Consider the following 17,275-nt stretch of genomic DNA (forward strand, 5'->3'; position numbering starts at 1 on the left):
ATTACACATTGAGAAGAGACCGACCGCCGCCCTCTCCGAGCAAACCAACTCGCTCGCCCCCGAGTCACGAGCAACTTCTTCATCAAGACTTAGTGTTCGGCAGAATGCGAAAGTAGAGGGCTTCGCCGAAATGACTTTGACCCTTCCGATGAATCGGGGAAACTTCGATCTATCTTCTCTCCCTTCGGAGGAGGAGAAGTACTAAATTAGTGGCTGTGTAAGGATATGAGAAGGAAGCGTGCGTTTGCATGTGTGTGTCTTTGGATAGTACTTGATTCTTTTTATGTATGACAAAACTTTCTATTGTTTCAGCTTTTTCTTGGAATACGTTCGATTTCTCGTTAAATTACGCTTGAAATTGAAAGTATCATTGGCTGTAATGAAATTAAGAGACGATATGGATAGGGAAACATAAGAAACCAAGAACCGTCAAGTTTTATTTACTTGGTGAAGCTTTAAACCGCTCATCAAGGGATGAACGGTTTTCGACTTTTTGATGAAAAATATAGCAGAAACTTTGCAAATTTTGGTCTACATTGTGGAGAAATTGTAAAGCTGTGATGTATAACTGGGCACCTTCTCGATCAAGAACCAGAAACTTTTCGAATAGTGCTTTCCAGCCCGCCACTCGAGAGCTTCTACATTTGACAAAATCTGGTGTTTCCCACTTTGCTTTTTCGGTTTTATCACAAGCCTTCCAATGATCGTAAAGGTTACTGCGTCCGCATTTCCACACCTTTTTTAACCTTGATTTGTATCTCCATAAATGGGTCTTCATATCATTCAACTCTTTCCCTATATGTTCAATAACTTATACTTGTTGCATTTTTAGGAAAAAATGGGTGGTACGTGAAAGTACTGCAAATACTTTTAAAATTTCTGATTGAAGATTTAAATGTACGTAATCTAAGATTAAAGCGTACGTTCTTGGTGGAGTTAAAGCCATAGTTTCATTGGTATTTAGACGTTTGTAAAAATGTATATTCGTAGAAAATTACAACCTACGATGTACAAGATAATACCAAAGTTGTAGAGGTTGAAAAAAGAAAAAGTTTCAACTCATGTAAGGCATTATGAGCACTCAACGCCCTGAGAAGCAAAATCAAGGCAATCTCGAAAAATTGAGAACACTTAGCATCAAGATTGCGTCGACTCGAAACTTCCCGAAGAACTGGAAAATGATGAACTTGAAAAAGCAAGAGTTTTTACAGTTTTTCCTGGTGCCCCTCTTTCCCAGGGCCACGGAAATTATTTCAAGGAAAGAGAAAGGGAGGGGACGAAAAAGAAAAAAAAAAGAAAAAAAAAAAAAAAAAAAACAATGGTTGCGCAAAGTACCAAGTACATATCCGTAAAAGCGGTGCCGCGAGAGGCAACTGCAGACAGGCAAGACATCCGCGACAAATGCACGCCGCCAAGAAGAACAACGACTCTACTGCAGCCACCACCACTGGGACGACGACAGCGAGCGACGACGAGGAGGAGGAGAAGAAGGAGGAAACTTTGCATAAAAGCTCCTGCGTGCGCTCTCTCTGGAGTACCTCTTTTGCCGCTCACCACCGCAAAAAAAAAAAGAAAAAAAGAAAAAAAGAAAAAAAAAAAAAAAGAAAAAGAAAGAGACCCAAAGGAAGAAAGACAGACACAGAGAGAGAGAGAGAGAGAGAGAGAGAGAGAGAGAGAGTGCCTTGCGTGCACCGGAGAGGACTCTCATGGCGTTGGTAAATCTTTCAGCGAATAAGTAATGTGTACATCGAGCGGCTGCGGCGGGAAAGGAGAGAAAGCCAAAAAAGAGGCGTGTGTGTTTTTGCGCCGCGTGGAGGGAGCACAGGGACAAGGCAAGGCGCGGAAAAATAGCAATCTTATTTAGGACACGCGCGCAAAAGTGACAAGAAAATGAGGGCGCGCGGCGAAAAAAAAAAAAGCTCCCACTTCGTGAAATTACGTTTTCCGGGTGGAATGGCGCTGGCTGGCTGGCTGACTGGTTGGATGTATGGTCTCGTCCGGAAATGAAAGGTCGCGAGTTATTTTACACGTACACGCGTGCCCGAGCCTGGGCATGGGTATATATTTGTGCGTGTGTGTGGAAGGTATTACATTTGCGGGGAGACCTGTCTTCCACTTGAAAAAGCACACGCAAAACGGAAGTTAAACGGAAAGAGAAAAAGCCAAAGGGCGCAGTAAGTATACGCGCGTGAGAGGGATATGGGTGTGAGCACAGAAGGCTGGGTTTGTTTTCTTATTTCCCGTACAGTGGCGGACGATTCGACGATTTGCACGCGATAGCTACCCTAGCCGCTGCTGTAGCTTTTTTGCTGGTGAAATTTGTGGAACGTAAGGGAATAGTCTGCCACGTGTGCGCGCACAAGCTCACTTGAGCTTTTTTTTTTCTTTTTCTTTTTTTTTTTTTTCCTTTCACTTCTGGAAAAGAATAGGAGAGGTAACAATGCTGACAGCCACAAGATAGAAACATTGCTTCACAAAGAGCTACAGGGTGAGCATCTGGGGGCCGGGAATTTATTTCGGGGCTGGAAAAAATATGCCAGGTATGACGGAGATTCTTCCAACCGAAGGGAATTTTATTTTCAAATTTCGTCTCGTTTTTCCAGCAGACACGGAAACAACAGTTGATCCAACTGTGTTTTTATACACAAAAGAAATTAAAATTTTTTAGGACGAAAGCGATATCTCCATTGCTTTTGTTGGGGAAAAACTGAAGAAATTCTTCGAGAACGAAATGAAGGATTTATAATTTTTTTGGTACCAATAAGCTTTCAGCAATAATTGTTTTTTCAAATTTGTCTCAAACGGAAACAAAGTAACGCTACGAAGTTGAAGGGAAAAGACATTTACGAGGTACGCTAGTGAAAAATTTTATTTACAAAATTATACGTAAAAGGAGTGCTTTGATATCCGTTCTTTTTCCAGCTCGACAGTTTTTGCATCCAGTGAAAATAAAACTTTCACAGAGAACCGAATAATCCAACACATGTACCGAACGTACATGATGCCGCACAGCCCGAGCAGAGCCACGTTCGGAATTTCCAAAAGAAAAGAGCCTCGGTCGAGAAGAAAAATAAGGGGAAGGCCGCGTCATCCGCAGAGTGCAAAACGCTAGAACAAATCACAAAGCAAAGGCAGCAGACGAGTGTAAGCCGGACGAGGTGAACGCTCTCGTCCCCTCCCTTTTTTTCGCAAGTGCAACTAGTAGTAACCGTCGTGCACACATTCACGGCACACACGTGCGAGAGCTTAGAGCACGTCATCTCTTGCTTTGACGCCAAACGAAAGAGGATGCAAAGCTGCCATGTTAAGACAGACGTCGCGTGTACCCACACACGGAGAAAGATGTGGAGGGACGGGCCAGTGCGCTCGGCCGACCGGAAGGAGGGACGCCGGGAGCATTGAAACCAGAAGCATGTATACAGCTGCGAGTGTGTTGGTTCGAGTGCACCGCTCGATGCGAGACCGAGATCCGACCACTGCGTTTATTTCGGATTGATATGGCAGCTCAAGCCCCAGCGAGGGGGGAGATACAGCTTTCCTTAGGAAAATCCCTGTTTCTCCGAGGGGGGTCTTATTACTCGCCGTCGTCTCTGCTATCTTTGCCCTCCGCGTTTGCAATAGGAGAGACGTTTATTTTAGGGCTCTCGTAAAGTATACGTGGATGGCCCCGGTTTATCGGGGAAAAAAGGCCACGGAGTTGCCGGGATCACCGGGTCAGCGGAGGAAAATTGAGCTTTCGCGTGCTTCTCGAACAGAGTGTGTCCCCCATGTTCTGTAGCCCCTTTTGATTAACTCGATCGAGAGCGTACTCGTCAATGGCCAAACACAACTTTCGGTGGATTGTAAATGATACCGGATGCCCCCAATTGGCACTCCAAACGTCCATTGTTTCGCGTCACGTCGATCATAGAGACACCCCCTGCCCTTCTTCGTTTCCTCATATACCTCGTGGACATGGACAAAAGCTGACAATCACCTCACACTGACGTGTATGGAAAAATTCCCTAATGGAGAAAAATGCAAACAGCTCCCACCAACCCTTACGCGTATGCGTATGAGTTACTGTTAATTGTCAGCGATTCATATAGACCACGGTGTATTTATTCCATGAGCGACGCATCGCATCCGTATCGAATTTATGTCCTTAAATCTGAATAATTGCCAAAAAGCAAAACAAATCGTTTTCCTGGACAAACAAAAAGCTTCGCCTCTATTCGAACGCCATCAATCAATCCACACTACCCTCCAATGAGATTTAATTATTCCGTGCTAAAACAACAACGGATGAAAAAAAAAAAAAAAAATGCAAATAAGCGCCAAATAAACAAAAAAAGGAAAAATGTTGCACGACCGGGTGCACCTGGAGTCATTTGTCAGCGGGGCGTAAGCGCAATGAAGTGCCGCTGGAATAAATCCATCGCCAGGGCGCGAGGAATTCACCATTTCGCGGCATACCGGCGGCAGCGATGCGACTAATTCTCGCGAATCCTCCTCCCCCTATGCCGGAACAAACGGATAAATTGCACGCGCTACTCGTGTATATCCGTCGACGCTGAGAGAAATACATACACATACATAATTTGGACAAAAAGAGTAAATCGGGCATGACCCAAGTTGGAAATCACGAGCGAGTTCTCGTGAACCACGAAAGAGAAGAAGATTGCCGTGGGCTCTTGGAGATGTAGGGTAGCGACGCCACGCTTATCGAGAATTTCCATCGGGTCGGCCCACCGGGACGCGGGCTGGTTGCGCGTGAGCGCGCAATTACAGATATTGAAATCGCAACCCCAGAATTTTCCGAGGGCGCGGCTGTAGGGTGTAGGTGACGTCCCGGGGGAAATGCCTGGGAAATACACCCAATCGTTATTTGGATGATCGAGAATTTGAGATGCATCGCTAAAAAAGTGGAGGGATATAGAGCGGGGAATCCCCGTGTGGGGGTTGCGTTTCAATGCAGGTCGAAATTGACGCAGGGCGCGGTCAATTACGGATTAGAGGAAACGAGAGACCACATCGGATAAAACATTCGAGCGACGGGAATTATCGGACTTTGGATTGCAATTCGAGATGTACAAATAACGTTGGGCAGAGATTTACTAAAAAATCCAATGGTACTCAAAATTGATCGGCTTTTCATTTTTAAACTCGATCTTCAAACAAATCGCCGTGTGGAGCATGAATTATTTTTTACTCGCACTTGAACAATAAACGTTTGAGACTCAACTGAACACAAAAACACGGGTGATGGCTCGACTGAACGAATTTTCACCTCTTGGTCCAACAACGCATTCCGATCCATGGACATATCCTACCTAATTGCCCGGAATCTATGCACGATAATCTTCCTCCTCTCCATGTAAACGATGGATGTTTTTCTGGAGCATTGTTTTACGCGTAGAGTAGTAGGTATAGCAATAACAGCCTGCCGATCACTGTATCCGAAGCACTGCCAAGGTGTACCATTCCAATAGAGCAGGAGTAAGTAGGGGAAGGAGGGGGATACCCACAAAGGAATTCCCGTGGTTCGTAGCTGGAGGATGGCGTTATCAGCCAGAAAAGGCCGGCTCTCGGGAAAATAGCCCTCTTCCTATGGTACAACGTTATATATTTAACAAGCACTGCTGTACAGCTCGTGCGTTTCCACAATAGTCACATTTTTACACTGCGTATAGTCCAGAACCATCACCCTGGAAAATAGCTGGATGAGCGTTGCAAAAAAAAGGGGGGAATTCGCATACTGTTACAGATGAAACGAGCTATTTTCCAATAAATTTTAAATTTTAATATTAATTTCCTTCGACCAGCGTTTCACCGCAATCGATTGAATAGTTGTCAGTTGCGTGAGTCGTGTCACGATGATGATAAAGAGTCATCGAGGGCATATTTTTCTCTGACTGTCCAGGAATGTAGAGTGAGAGAGCGCTCTGTGTTTATACAGGGACTTCCACAGATGGTGGCTTTGAAGCGCTTGTCGAATTTACTAGTCCGAATTCCTGTTACTTTCAGTCGTTATGGTGACACGTTTTGTTTCAACGACAAGCTTGTTTTAGCTTGCTCAGATGTTGTGAAACCGCAAATGCAAACAGTAAAAATTCTGTAAAAAGCTCTTGCAAGCTCCCTCGTTCAAATTAGTATATGATTCAGCAATTTTTACATTCATGCTAATAAATGATAACGAAATCATAAAATTAAGTGCTGTGTGGGTATTTTGTGCAAAAACACATAAATTGCATAAAGATTCGCCCCTAAATAGTTGCAATATTTTTTTCTGCATTACCCAGAGTGTGTTTAAGGTAGCTCCTTTGCGAAAACCTACGGAATGAAATATGTTTGATTTAATAGATTTTGATCCACTGAATCCAACGGTGTTCTTGTTTATACCCCAAGTGGAGCAAAATCTCGAGATATTTCAGCTCAAAGTTGAACTGTTTAACAGGAGCTCAAATGGCAGAGCATCAAAATATCAACTTTGCTGGCATTTCCCAACTCACAACAAAAAACCTGAGCAGACAAATGATGATGTACTTGTAGAAAAATCTCTATTCTTCTCAATCCTGTCATGTAAAATGCTGGTAATGGGGCATTTTCCAAAGATATTTGCCAAGAAAGACGTGAAAATCAGCTTCATGTACGTAGACAAGTGAAACTCTCCTACTTGACTAGAGCAGTAGCCAAGGGAGCTATCTTAATCGTATTAGGATAGGTACAGTACAACGATGGTTGCCTAATGGATCATGTGTACGGTACTTCCAAAAACGAATGGAGAGAAGATCACTTGAGTTTCGGGGAAAGGAATATTACCAACCGACTAATCGCTTGGGTAAACCAAGTTAGATCTCTTGGAAGGAGACTTTTGATCAGCTCTACTGCCACGCAAAATATTACTTTGGCATGTTGTCATCAGAGTACCGATTTGATTTGGAGTTTTTTGTACAATGGAAATCAAAACGAGAGAGCCGAGTATTCGAAAAACGCGAAAAAACAGGTCTAGTCGAGTGGTAATAAAAAGACAGTTGCGCAGCCGGCAGTAGACCCGCCATCTTATAACTTTTAAGTACTCTCGAAACGGCAGGGTAAGATCAACAAATTTACCCTTCGGAGCCAGGGAGAGGCAGTATCCCCTTTCTCCGTCCGAGCTTCGTGGAATTAGTCGCCCAGGGATACAGCAAGGTATATATAAGCTGCAAGCTTTAATCACCGTGGCGTGTTATATTACGCGCGTTTGTCTTGGCGCCGTAAAAGAGACCTAAGGCACCTAAAGCGAGCGTGCGCGCCATGTGTCTTACTCTGCAACGGAGCTGCGATACTCGCCGTGGTCACGAGCTTTTTTGACGACCGGCCGAAACGAGCTTAACTCTTTGTGGGCGTTGCAGTAATGGCACGTGGTGTGGGTACCTGCTTTCATTTCGGGACAAAGTTTTATGGATGTGCGCCGCAGGAAACAGGCTATAGCGGAGCTTTTGTTTTCTGCTTTCGGACTGCGATCTCCACACTACGCGACACGTGCTTTTGTACTATACCAATGACGGGGCTTGGTTAGTGCTTGCAGCAGGGGGGGGTGCATTATTTACAGGGAAATGGACGCTGGATATGGCTCCACGGAGTCGGAAACTAAAATAAATTTTGAGGAAATATCGTAATGACCGAGTAAAAGAATACGCGTAGTCCGATATCCCCTCGAGCTAGACGAATAAAGTATCTTTATCGTTGCGAACGCTACTAATGATCAATGACGTATATTTTACACGTAGGCAAGTGGGCTTTTGGTTTTATAAATATTGATGGAAATTTAAATGAGCACTTAACATTGTTTTGTGTACCCGAATCGCTGAAACAGAGGAATTCAAATTGAATCCTTTTAGGGAGTGAGGAGTACCAGTTCAAAGTATACAAGTATATATATTATATATACCCGCTGCTGTAGTATTCCCCATTTGAAATTACTCGAGAACTCCTCCGAGTTTAATTTATTCGGGGCCCCTTTAAATGAATTTCAAAGTTGTAAGTCGATCGTTTTCTTTGCAGTTTCCGAAAACACTCGCAATAAAAGATGGTCCAGTTTACACGGAAACTCGAATAAACTTTTTTACTCAACGTCATTGTGTCGAATACTTTTGTAAAATTATTTCGTGATGAGTCGAAAAAGGTACAGCTAAAATTTAGCCTTCCTCTACTATCATGTAATATTCAATTTAACAATCAAAATGTATGTATTACTGCAAATCTTGTCCTAATAAAAGTCAATGGATTTCGACGCTTATCATAGAAACGTCTGTATTGATTGATTGGATGATTATAGGAATGTCGAGGACAGTGTAATTGAAAAAATTCTTAATGATTAAAGTCGTTGTACGACTCGATATTTCCTGCAAGTTAATTAGAATTTATTAACGAGCTTGATAAATAATTTCGTGATAATATTTGTATTCAAATTTTCCAATCTAATACACATCAAATCAAATCTAATTGCATATGCTGATTAATCACAATTCGTGGGGCACGCAAGTATACCGGACTCGCTAACGCGAACAAATCAATTAATATTTCAAAAGAGTTATTGATTATTCCACGTCATCACTATGCAGCAAACAGCACGCGATTTGGATATAGCCACGTGAGCTTGCAGCCGTACGAGTGTTAATATATTCCGCTATTTTGAATTCGAAAGTGAATAGCCAAGTTTTAACAGAATGGAATAAACCAAGTGGCTTAACTGCATTTTTGCATTGGTATTACGACTAGTGTCGAATTTTTAAATTTTCAAACTCAATAAAATTTTTATTTCACCTGTGTTTATCTGCTAGTAGTCAAGCCCTATACGCGTCAGACGCCAAGTGTTGGAGCCATGTTTCGTAATTTGTTACCTTTCCTCAAATGCTTTAGAAAATTGTCTCTCCATCATTTTAGTTCTACCAGAAGCTTCTACAGCACTTCGGTTAAGAGTAACAGATCTTAGCCAAACTTTTGTCATACATTTTCTTAGTTGGGAACATGATTTCAGTTGAATGTATTTTGAACTTGTAAGCCTTCCTTTGGGATACATTAGTGGAAGTATTATTGTTCTTGGAAAAGTTAAGTCTTCTATACTATTTTGGTCACTAATAAAGCTATATGGACTCGATGGAAGCCGAGTGAAATATCCTCAAAGGACTCTACAGTCAATGGTTTGTTTCATTGATAGTAAGAAAGTTTATGTATTATCAAACAACAGCTTTAAACCTTTTTTACCTTTTTAAGTCGATCCTATGGTTAGTGACGTTACTGTATTTAGATCCAAATTAACCATGAAAAGAACAAAGGTTTCAATTTTCGTAGATCAATGGTTTGGCTTACATTTCAGGGATATGAAATGACGATTGTTGGGTATCCACAACCTCTTTTGTTGTCGAAAGAAACATCCCAAAGCTTGAAACCAGTACTCTTCCAGGTAGATTTTTTTTAGAAAGAGACGAATAGTAGGTGTAAAAAAACTAAGTTCAATATTACCACTTTGTTTGAGCTTTCAACTGATATCACAAATTTCCCGGAATCACTAACACAGTATTGAATACAGGGGGAGAAGAAAAATAATAAAAACTACTGTGCAGGAATGGTAACCTATTGTTATTCCGCTGTATGGAGACTTTTTACTTTTGGCACCTCAATTTTTACCATTCCGGACAGTAATTTCTATTGCACAAACTCTCTAGACGTCAGCCCCATTCCAGCATAGTGCATTTCATTATAACTTTTTTTTTCTCTTAGTGTAGGGTAATTCATCATTGAGAACATACCTTCTACGGTCCGATCCTCGGTAAAGAGCAAATATATACTTGTAGAGGGTCAGCGAACGAGTTGTATAGCACCGTAAACGGCAAGCAGCTGATTCTTTGAGCTCCTCCTACTTCGGGCCCTCAGAAAGCCACTAAAGAAAATAAGCCTGCTAGCTGTACGAGTTGGCAAAATCAAAGTCACTCCGCAAAAGTGTGTATACGGGCTCGAGCGCGCGCTCGGGACTAATAACTCGAGCGGGTGATATCCCCCAGGGATAATGACAGTGCGGGTGAAACGAGAAAAGAGGGTCGAAGACGAAAGAATGGACACTGACGTGCGAGTGATACGATATGCGCTCGGTCAGCAGTCCACGCGTGCACTGGCGCGGTCGTCGCTCTTTTGGCCGCTTTGACGCTGTGCCGGTGATTCCGTGCGGACGGGTTGCGAGTCTGCGCAAGCCGACCGCGACTACGTTGCTATGGAGACGCTTCTCGGCGGCGATCGCACGCGGGAAACGCACCCGAGAGGTGTAATATTGGCTGGTGGTTGGTTGCTGCTTGTTGTCACTGAGGGCAGTTTTTTTTTTATGGATCCTTTGGTTTTTCTTTTTCCCCATTTTTTTCACTTGTGGCAAAAAAAGTTCATCTTCAGTACTTGCTGATTATTTTTATCTTGTTTCTTGTCAACTGTCGGGCTTGTTCGAAGGGTTTTATTTTTTATAAATACATGTGTTGTTTTCAAATGCAAAAGTACTTTTATTAGGTACACCCGTACATAATTAAAAGCATTAATTAATAAGCAACTTACGTAACTCGAAGGGATTTACTTTAGACAACAACGTAATTGCTACTATGCTGCGTGATGCCTTAAAATGGACCGTTTTTATTTTTATACGACGTGGCGAACGCAGCTTTGTCGAGAAAACGAGTTTTATCTTTTTTTTCAGAGTCGTATTATTATGCCACGAGTTGTAAAAAAACTAGTTGATTGCTTATGAGGTATGGAAAAAATTAAAAATAGAAAAGTAGTGAGGCCTCGCCGAGTCCCGAGTCATTTGGCTTGCGTAACGTGTTATTCCAGCGTTTTCACGAGAATTGATAAGTAACGCTGACTTGCACAAAATAATCAAACAGATGTTTTAATAGTGAACATGTTTTTGTAATTTCCAATACTGGTTTGATTTTAAAATGAACCATCTTACAATCACGGATCGAATTTTCGAACGAAACGTAATGAAATATACTTAAAAATGAAAAGGATCCATTAGTTAATCTTCATTGGAAATCACGATAATTCAATGGTTCTTCCTCCAAGCCGATAAACCAATTTCCTCCGGCACCCTATAACATTCTCAAAGTAATCGTACGCTTGAATTGCGTTACGCGTAATACCAGCGCATGAAAATCTCGAATTTCCCGTAATGGAGTTTCCTGAAAATTACCCATCAACCTCCAGGCTCTCGCGACTCTTGATCAAAAAATAAAAACTCAGACGCGTACACGAAGCGTTGGCGGGAAAAGTTGTAATGTTTCCCACCATCCCCCGTTTCTCAACGGATGATCCGTCTCTGCTCTTGGCGCGAACTTCTTTCGTGCGCATGATAATGACATTAGTGCCTCGGAAAAAGCGATCGCGAGGAATATTGTCTAGTCTGCCGAGGCCCACGGGCTCTGTTTTCAAGTGTGCTCGAGCGAGTAACGTCTTTGTTCCTCTCACTCTCTTGTCTCCATTGATCAGACTCGAGCTTTTGACCTTGTTAACATCGATCTACTAGTCAACAAGCTCAAGTGTTACGGTTTCTCAGACCCTGCCACGCAATGAATCGAATCTTACCTATCAAATCGCACACAGAATGTTCGATCACCAGATGGTGAACTCTCTCAGACTCTGTTTCGCAGCCTCGGCGTGCCGCAGGGGAGCTTACTTGGAGCCCTCCTGTTTTCAATTTACATTAACGATCTTCTTGCTGTCTGTCAGGATTGTGGCTACCACATTTATGCTGATGACTTCTGTTTTTATTTCCATGGCCATGTCAAAGAAGCCGAGCGTCTTATCGAACAAGTTAACTCAGTATTATCGCGAATTTCTATCTAGGCCGAACAGAACGGCCTAATAGTAAATGCACTGAAGACTGTTGCTGCTATGCAGCTCTAATGTATCAATCTCATTGTCTGATATGTACTAACCTTGTCAAGGCTATTCTGGAACTATGGCCCTTAGCCTAATAAATCTAAATCTAAATCTAAATCTAAATCTTTTGTATACAAGAGAGAACCGTAGCGGATAAATGAAGCGAGACAAGAGAAAGTCGGACAAAGCTGCGGAGTGTGCGACTATCAAGTGTCGGCGAGATTACCCGGGCATCTGGAAAATTAACGTTCCTGTCGTGCTCGCGGAATCGTCCGGACGTATTACGCGCATGCATTATACATACTTTTATATTTTATGCAGGTAGGTATACTCACTTTGCAAAAAAGAAAAAAAATCTCTTTATTTCCGGGCTCGCGAGTCACTGTAAAATTACTTTTTTAATTGCACGTACACCCTTCTCTCACTCGTACAACCTCGAATTGGTTGAACTAGCGCTTTAACAGTACCCGCGAGTTTAACCCTTTTGGATACCAAGACGTATGTCTTCTGGTATGCCCAGAACAGGTAGAGTAAAATTATCATCAAAGAGTCAACGACAAATACATGCCCAAAAATGATATTTTTAATAATCAACAAGGACATTGATACTTTTAATCAACAAACATCAGCAGAATAACTCCAAGGTACCTAAAAAGACCCATCTTCTCTCGTCTACGGCTCACTTTCCTGTACACAGGTAAGTATACACCCACAAATATACACACACACCCCTTGCCCCGTACCTCGAGGAGAAGATAACTTCCCAGCGTCGCGGCTTTCATTACATTTTCGCATTCCCCTAATTGTTTAATCTCGAAATTGCCTTCTGCACCAACGACGTCGTCGCTAAAAGTGATCGCGAGCTCCCCGTCGCCCCCCGGCGCGCTGACAAGGAGCTCGAGCCACGGAAGAAGAAGCCAGCCCTCTCTCTTGAGAACCGTATCAGAATTAAGTCAATCAGATGCTCGCCCGGCTGCTCCCTCGTGCACTTTTGAAAGCACCGAGCGGCTGCAGGGAAAATTAAAGCTCGGGAGCAATGAAAAAATCGAAATCGCACGCACCCGCGTGTGCCCCACATTTATTCGCGAGCCCACACGCACCAAGCTCCGTTTTCGCGCTATTTTCCCTCCTGGTTTTTTTTCTTTCGCATCGTTCTCTTCGGAGACTGGGGGCCAATTTAGCATCGACGGAAAGGAAACTGGGGCCGAGGGAATATAACTACGGCGTTGCGGACACGTAAGGGCATCATCCGAATATGCATGGCTGCTCAAGCGCGAGGAAACTGCTCCCCCTGTACGTATAGTTTCTCTCTTCGCTTGCTAATTCGCGCGCGAGAGATCGGTAGTTTTTGCCAGGGGGAGGGAGGAGAGGACTCGGTACTTTTTCTTCCCTTTTTTCCTCCGACCACTTGATTTCTTTCTCTCTTTTGGATTTTTTTTTCTTTCGCCCCTTCGAGCCTCGTTACGAACGAGATATCATACCGTGGAAGGGGTGCTCTCGAATTTCGAGGGTGCTGGATTTTCTCGACGAGTTTAATTGACGCACGGGGTTGCCCTAACTTCTTCTTTTGTTCTCACTTTTTTTTCTTTTTTTTTTTTTTAATTTCCACAAACGGAGCGGATGGATGAGAAAAATGAGGCACTGATGAAGAGCGATTGTCCGGCCGGGAAAGAGCGATTTTTGTATTTTGTTTCGAGTAATGAAAAAATTGATCCACACGAGCGAGAGTTTTGATGATTCCGAAATTACTATTCATCTAGAAAAACCATGGACAAACGGACTCGTACGAATAAATTCACAATTTTTTATCGAAAAATCTCGTGAAACGAGTAGGTACCTATTTTTTGGGGGAGAAAAAAAAAGTAAAAGCCTTTCACCCGTTCCTCGTCTATTCATCATCATTATGCTCTCCAGGCACTTGACTACTGATATGATTTTCCTATCAAGCCACGAAACATCGATCCATACATCTCTCCCATTCGCCGGACGCTCTCTCATCATCAGCAGCTCGAAATATCAATCCAGAGCGCGCTGGACGGGGGCAAAAAAAAAGCTGGGGCATGAATGGCGCGAGCGACGTAATAAACTTCTTGCCCCGATGTATCGAGGGTTGGGGGAAGGGGGGGCATCTGATATGCGTCAAGATCTCGGGCAATCACTTACGCTCCGACGGTGTCCACGCTCCCTCGCAGATGGAGACACGGAGGGGAAAAAAAGCGCGCGCACTCGAGACGGCTTCTCGCGAGGCGTGTACCGGTCGGTGCTTTTTTTGCCCTCCAGAGCCCCTCTCTTCCGCGTCTCCATTGAGAATCTCTTGCAAGAGGCAGAAGAGACGGATAAGACGACGAGATTGGCAAACATGGTTGCCTCGGCAACGCGTCCCAAAGAACCGAGAGGGGGGAGGGGGGCGGCTGTGCAGTACGGCTTGGTGGGCAAAAAACACACGCGGCCACATGGGAGCCTCGCTCGCCTTCCCAAGCAATCTGCATCATGAAAATTAATAACTCGGGACCGCCTTTCAGTCCCGTCCCACTTCCCCTCGGCTTTTTTCCAGGAAAGTGTACGTATAATATACGTTTCCTTCGTCCCTCTTATACTCTATACTCGTACTCGCTTTGCCAAAATGATCGTTTACACACGAGCGCTCTGTATCGGTAATAAAATTAATTTCGAGAGTCGATGGTACGTGTTTGGTGAAGAGGGAAGGGATTCGAGTGATCCGTGTAGCTATGGAGGTAAGGTTGAGTATATTGTTTGTACCGATCGTTAATGTTGCTCCTGTGGCTTTTGTTGCTTCCGGCAAAATCGCTGTTCACGCGGGAGTGAATGAGATATCTTTCAATCTTGATACGAGTATTTGATCATCTCGTTACTAGAGTCATTAATATAACCGAATTGTCCAGCTATCATGTGGGAGAAAATCTCATTATGCTGCATGCTGGTGCCTTCTTGATTTTACGGACCCCGTAGTTTTTCCACAAACACGTCGTACACATTTTCATAGCTAAACTCATTGTATCTTTTGTAAGCACACACTCAAAGTCTCGAGTATATTTGTAAGTTAGTGGAATAACGTCCAGGTAGTGATGGTATTTACTTTTCATGTTGAAAATCCTCCATGGTACACTTGGCAACGAGGGGTGAGTATCTCCATTCTTACATCTTAAATGAATCCTGAAAAATCCCTGACAAAGAATTTGTGATGGGAATAAAGCGCAGTTCAGCGATTCGCGTGATCAAAGCGCGCATCATCAGCTCCAGACAATCGACACCAGATCTCATGGAAAGGAGGAAGCTACCAATCGAACCGAGACCCAGAGAGCTTGAAATTTGGCCACGAGGTGGAAGAAAAAGAAAAAAATGCTGATTCCCAGAGAAAAAAAATTAAAAATTGAGAGGGAGAGGGTACAAAGCTGCTACCGAGAAGAGCAGATGAAAAGTAGGTGAAGCGTGGGGGGAGGGTGGAAAGCTCGAATATAGAGAGAAGGCAAACAGAAAGAAAAAAAAAAAAAAGAAGCAGGAGTCAAGAATACGAGGGAGGGAGAAGGGGGGGGGAGGTTGCCGGGTGCATACTGAAAAGAAACGGGGTGAATGGCAGATAAGAAAGAAAAAACCGGAGGGAGGGGGTCCATAAGGTAAAAGAAGGGGGTCACGGAGCGGCTGAGGGAAGATACCTTCCTTTTTTTTGTTCTTTTTAATTTCACGCGGTAAACGAGCATTTTACGGTACAAAGCTCGCTGGCTCGGGTTACTCAGCGTTTGCAAAAATAAAACCAAAACCCAGCCAACCGAAGCTTATTGAGAGCGAGAAGCAACGTACACGCGCGCGTGAAAACGAAATTCCCTCGCGCCACGTGCCATCGGGTGGAATGAAATTCCCCGGCATTAGAGTCGAGCTAAATGCAAATTTCCAGACTCAGCTCGGACGACTATTTCGTTAAATTAATCTCAAGCCACCCACTGCTCCCACGAGAGCTCGACCCGCTATTGCGAAGCGTCGCGCATCAAAATTGGCCCTTACGACTGTCACCTTCTATCCTTCCCCCCCCCTCGAGTGTCTCGCTTGTGCACTTACTCAAACCCACCTTTGAGCTTAGCGTGCAGTGACTGTGTATATACCTAAGCTCTCACACACGTGTTTGGATGTTGTGGAGAGCACCTCGTACGCGATCAGGAGACCATTACGCAAGATTAGTCCCGTCTCCGGAATTAATATCCGTGGTATGAGAAAGACAGAGAGGATAGTGTGCCACCCCTATAGCAGTACGTATAATGCTAACTGATACGTCTATATCTCTTGCAAACAGCGAGCACCTCCCGTGTATATATGTGCACGTAACGCGAGAACCGTGTACACGCGTGTGGGGTCGCGTAGGGTCTATGGGGGATAGGCGTAGGTATGTGCCAGCATAGCAGTGGTAACCCGAAACCGAGATAGAGATGATTAATCGATGAATTAAGTATGTTTTAATTAGAGTGATTCATGGGTTTTCGACGAGCAGTGGCGAGGATAGGAGGGGGGAGGTCATAACGAGGAAGGGCGGTTGTTGTTGCTCTGTATAGAACGCGTGGATCAGAGAAGGCCAAGTGGAAGCTCATAATAAAGCTGTGTGGATTAGATAATTGAGAATGAAACTGGGATATGTGATGTATTGAGGGGTGAATCGAGGAATCGTTTTCGATGATTACATTGGGGGGTTGATACGGGAGATGTGGGGCAGGACCGATCATGTAAAACGTGGGCTTTGCTTACTGGATATAAGTGAAAGTAAGATAATTTTAAGAGGCTCAGAAAGATATTGTTGATCGAATTTTAAATAAAGCCTTCTTTTTTTCATGATGAAAAGATACAATGGAACAAAATATATTCCAACTTTTCCACGTTTCTTGAGAAACTTTGAGTGGTCATCCCCTTTTTTTCATGACTGTGACAACAAATGTAAGCTACGGAACAAAGCCAAAGAGTTAGATATCACAAAGACATTCATGTAAAGAAAAAGAAACGAGGAAAGAAATACAGAGGCAAATTTAAAAACGGGGAAAAAAAAAGAAAATTGTATGAAAAAAGATGGAGATACGGGAAAAAGGTTGAGACGTAAAGAGTTGAAGAAACAAAATTCAAATAGAATAGAAATTCACTAAATAGTTGAAATACATAAAGGATGGAGACATAAATATTTACTTTAATTGAAAATAAAAAAAAATCGAAGTATTAAGATTTACTTTGAAACAGATATAAAGATATGAGATGAGATATGAAAATCAAGAATAAATAAGCATTCAAAACCAACATTATCAAAAGCAAACCGTTGAAAAGCTCAATTTCCAATTTCATCGGAGCTAACAGGGACCGAAAGACTGCATTATGAAATCCTACAAGTATAGCGCTAAAC

At 43.2% G+C, this 17,275-nt stretch overlaps 1 protein-coding gene across 1 annotated transcript in view; it reads right to left on the bottom strand.

Annotated features, from left to right (window-relative positions):
• The window catches only part of rho-6 (serine protease rhomboid 6), a 101,906-nt gene extending 91,798 nt beyond the window's left edge, over positions 1–10,108 (bottom strand). Inside the window, exon 1 of the mRNA XM_014347988.2 lies at positions 9,813–10,108. The gene's annotated coding sequence lies outside the window, so the exon portion shown is untranslated. The remainder of the gene's footprint in view (positions 1–9,812) is intronic.
• Positions 10,109–17,275: the final 7,167 nt, after the last annotated feature.

Source organism: Copidosoma floridanum, unplaced genomic scaffold (genome assembly GCF_036245765.1).
Source record: "Copidosoma floridanum isolate Cflo_tuat_1 unplaced genomic scaffold, Cflo_Japanese_pri ptg000019l, whole genome shotgun sequence".
Lineage (NCBI taxonomy): Eukaryota > Metazoa > Arthropoda > Insecta > Hymenoptera > Encyrtidae > Copidosoma > Copidosoma floridanum.